This window comes from Penaeus monodon, chromosome 5, assembly GCF_015228065.2.
Source record: "Penaeus monodon isolate SGIC_2016 chromosome 5, NSTDA_Pmon_1, whole genome shotgun sequence".
Lineage (NCBI taxonomy): Eukaryota > Metazoa > Arthropoda > Malacostraca > Decapoda > Penaeidae > Penaeus > Penaeus monodon.
The window spans coordinates 29,898,020-29,902,749 of record NC_051390.1 but is presented as its reverse complement, the minus strand read 5'-3'; positions in this window follow the sequence as shown (position 1 = coordinate 29,902,749).

Sequence of the window (4,730 nt, the reverse complement as noted above, 5' to 3'; positions counted from 1 at the left end):
CACAGCACCACACCACGCCCACCACACACGCACGAAACAGGCACGCACACACACACCACACACACACACACACACACACACACACACACACACACACACACACACACACACACACACACACACACACACACACACACACACACACACATACACATACACACACACACACACACACACATATATATATATGACTGCCACGATGGTCCAGTGTAAGCGTGTGTGTGTGTGAGCAAAAGCGAGCGTGAATGAGAGGGAAAGTGGGAGTGACCTCACACAGAGAATGAATCACAAACATTAATATTAACGTTCAATATTACAGCTGAGATAAATTAGCAATTAAAATTATTGAAACTACCACATTGAATTCATCATTTAATGATATGCAACAGAATCTACGCATTAATAAATGGTGATGTGAAAAAAAAATGCAAGCTTTTTAGCAAGCAAATCTTCTCGGGGTCAGAAAATCTGAACTGCCGAGGTAGCCATGTCTAGCTATACATATTAGACTTTATCGACGGAGGGATCCTATACCCAAAATGCCAAAGAGAACCGAGCCAGGAAAATCTATAAATAACCTGCTCTCTTCTGTGTATCTGTTATGAGCGCTCGTGACATTCCCTACTGATAATGATTCTAGCTTAAAACCTAGTCCTACTTTAATTAATGGACGTAACCGCGGGTCACACCAACTCGAAAGTTGCCGTTCGAACGAATAACTAAGGTTTTATCTGTACCTACTGTTGAATGTCGGAGTGGAGATCTATTAGGCGATTTACGAAACCCCGGGGTATATCGGGCAATCCTGTGCACTATATGGGGGAGATCTTAAGCTATAATCAAAATAATAAATGTATAGAAAATCTCATTACAAGCTCCATTCTAGCGTCGATAGAACGTGTCACAATGAACAATGTAATGGTGTTACAGTTAATCCCCAAGGTGTCAACAAAACAACAACAACCAAATTATGGGAAAAACGAGTGGTCCTCTCTTAACTCTTTCCACATCCAACCTACTGGAAGGGAAAGAGAGAAAGTGAGGTCAGGTCGAGACGGGAAAAACAAGCGGTCGTCTATTGACCCTTTCCACGTCCCAACCGACCGGAAGGGAAAAGGTGCAGTCAGGTCGGGGCGAGGGGAGGAACGAGATAAAATGAAATGATATTCGTGATAAGATAAAATCAAGAACTCGTTAAATTCGTTGCAGTTGACACGAGAAGTTAATCAACTACTTAACTAACAAACGATATTCATGTTTGTTGACCACATATTGCGATCACATGGTGCCATTTGCTGTTGCTTAGCACTTTTACCCAACAAAACCGATGGCTTAACACATTTATGGGAGAAGAAGGAAGGGAAAGGAAATAAGAAAAGGAGCCCAAAGCCTGTACTTACGTGGTTTTCTAGACATGGTATTCGGGAATGGTCAAGCGTTTTTTTTTTTTTTTTTTTTTTTTTTTTTTTCGGGAGTTGTGTGTTCGTGTTGCGAGCCCAATGGAAGCAATGGAAGCAACAGCCACCGCTGCTACCAATTATAACAGTGAACAGTAATGGTAGTCAATGTACGTAGGACTCATAACACATGTAAAGGGGGCACATGCTATGACGATGTCTCTGGGTAAAGTGGCGAGTGCAGGGTCATGTGTCAGGCTGACCCGCCTGAGGTGAGGGGAGGCCGACCTTACCACGTCGGGCATTGGACATGAGCTAGGTCATCCTCGGTATGAGTAGTGAGCGTCCCAGCTGCCAGAAGTGACTCAAGCAGCTGGAGGAAGTATGGGGGGAGCGAGGTGAGGTCACAGGTCCTGTCTACTACATTGTATATTGCTCGGTCCACTACATCATCGGATGGCTTAACACCTGCTCTAACGAACATCCTGGTCCACAGACTTCTGGCGATCTTCCGGTGACGTCCTTCCCACAGCATCCTAAGGTGACCGGTTCTGCAGCAGGGTCCTCCTTCGGTGCCGTGTCGGTTATCATCGGTCCGACTGCTATTTATAGTCAGGGAACCAGATCATACATGTAAGGGCCAGATAATAAGAGAAAAAGAAAGGCAACAGAGAAGAGGGGTGTTAAATACCACTAGCCGGTTATTTATATAAATTTGCGGTTTTTAATGTTCGTTTTTAACTTTATTTTATTTTATTTTATTATTATTTTTTTTTTCACAAAAAATAAAGAAGAAAATAGGAGAGGGAGACGTCAATAGCGACACGCATGGACCTGGCTTGAACTACCAACCGTCTCTGATAGATATGAGAGTAGATACGGGAAACAACAACGGCAATCCGCAAAGATCTACTTGAACCATTTGTCGTCACACAGAGAAGAAATAAATGTAATTAGTACATGATGTACAAGTCACTTGGCATGACTGACAAAATTGCAGGCAAAAGAGATACGTCATAGATTACACTGGCAACTAAGACAGCAACAAACCCTATTAATGAAAAGGTTTCAGTGTCTTGTTCTGCGTGGATGATTGAGTGAGTGAGTAAGCGTTTGTGTGAGAATGAATCACAAACATGAATATTAATGTTCACTATAACAAAACTGAGGTATATTAGCAATGCTAGCTAAAAATTATTTCAACTACCACATTGAATTCAACATTTAATGATATGCGACAGAATGTACGCATTAGTGAATGGTGATGTGAAAAAATATTTGCAAGCTTTTTAGCAAGCAAATCTTTTTGGGGTCGGAAAATCTGAACTGCCGAGGTAGCCATGTCTAGCTATGCGATGTTAGACTTCATCGACAGGGGGATCTTATATGCCGTACATTGAAGTGAACCGAGCCAGAAAAATCTATAAATAACCTGTTCTCTTCTGCTATCTGTGTGACGGGCGCTCGTGACATTCCCTACGAATATCTACGAATATCTATGAATCACACGATCGCTTGGGAATTACCCAAAACATGCAAGTGACTTCAAGAGGGTGCGAAGGGTGTTATTAATAAGTGAATAATTATTCTAGCTTAAACCCTAGTCCTACATTAATTAACGGACATAACCGCGGGTCACACCGACTCAAAAGTTGCCAATTGAACCAATAACTTCGTTTTTACTTGTACCTACAGTCGAACATCGGAACGCAGATCTATTAGGCGTTTACTCAACCCCGGGGTATATCGGTCAATTTTGTGCACTATGATATCGGGGGGAGATCCTACGCTGTATCTCTCTCACGCGCGCACACACACACACTCACTCACTCACTCACTCACTCACTCACTCACTCACTCACTCACTCACTCACTCACTCACTCACTCTCTCTCTCTCTCTCTCTCTCTCTCTCTCTCCCTCTCACTAAGAGGTAATTTGACCCTTCTCTCTCTCTCTCTCTCTCTCCCCCCCTCCCTCCCTCCCTCCCTCCCTCCCCCCTCCTCCCTCTCTTCTCTCTCTCTCTCTCTCTCTCTCTCTCTCCTCTCCTCCTCTCCCCTCCAAAGGTAATTTGACCCTTCTCTCTCTCTCTTCTCTCCCTCCCCCCTCCTCCCTCCCTCCTCCCCCCCTCCCCCCCCCCTCCCTCCCTCTCTCTTTCTCCTCCCCCCTCCCTCCCCCCTCCTCTTCTTTCTCTCTCTGTATAATATATATTTATATTTTAATTATATTTTATATATATATATATATATTTTCTCCCCCCCCCCCCTTTTTTCTCCCCTCTCTCTCTCTCTCTCTGTCCTCTCTCTCCCCACCACCCCACAACACACACCCAACACCCCACACACCCCAACACACACACACACCCACACACACACACACACACACACACACACACACACACAGAGTATTTCTCATTCCCTCGCTCACTCAGTCCCTAACTAACTCGTGCGTACGCGCACAATACGTGGCAAAGAAATTTATTTAGAAAAAATACAACTGTTAGTCCTCGAGAGCGTTTAATCCATTTCCTGGTCCCCTTTTGAGCTGCTGCTACCAAAGGGAAGGGGTTAATGAGACCATTGTGTAAAGTCACGAGAGCAATAATGCCTGTGATTGGTGCTTTACTTTTAGATGAAGAGGTTGGAGAGTTGGGGAGGAGGAGGGTGGGCATGTGCTGGCGCAGAAATTTCTCTTCGATGGAAGGGCATCATTAAGAAACTTATTGGACCATAACTCTCTCTCTCTCTCTCTCTCTCTCTCTCTCTCTCTCTCTCTCTCTCTCTCTCTCTCTCTCTCTCTCTCTCTCTCGAATAACCAGAGGAACAGTTTTGAATATATTTTTGGGCCAGGCTTTTTTGGGGGCCGGCTTTTTTTGGGGCCAGCTTTTTGCGAAAGGAGACAAAAAAAAAATAAATAAAAAGAAATGCCCGGGGACGGGGACGAAGGGTCTACGACCGCGCCTGACAATGACGTGGCAGGATTGGCAGGAAATGTATTATTGATGATTTCCTCCGCATGTGTAAGGAGTTAGAAATCTGGTAATGCAGCGTACTCGTGCATGAATTTTAGTTACTGAAAAAAATCTGCCGTGTCAACGTCTAAGGTCATTAGCGGCGTATTCAAAATACGGCGATAGGGTAATGCTTGGGGGCGAAGCCCCGAATAAGGTAGTTTTTTGGTGCATAAGGCGATGTTTGTGGATTTCCCAGAATGGTTAATGGTTTTTAAAAAAAATTAAAATTTCAGAAAAGGGATATAGCATTTTATAAAGTTTGTGGCAAAAAAGGGAAAAAATGAGTTAACTATTGCGGGGTTGGGCCCAAGGCAGGGGTGA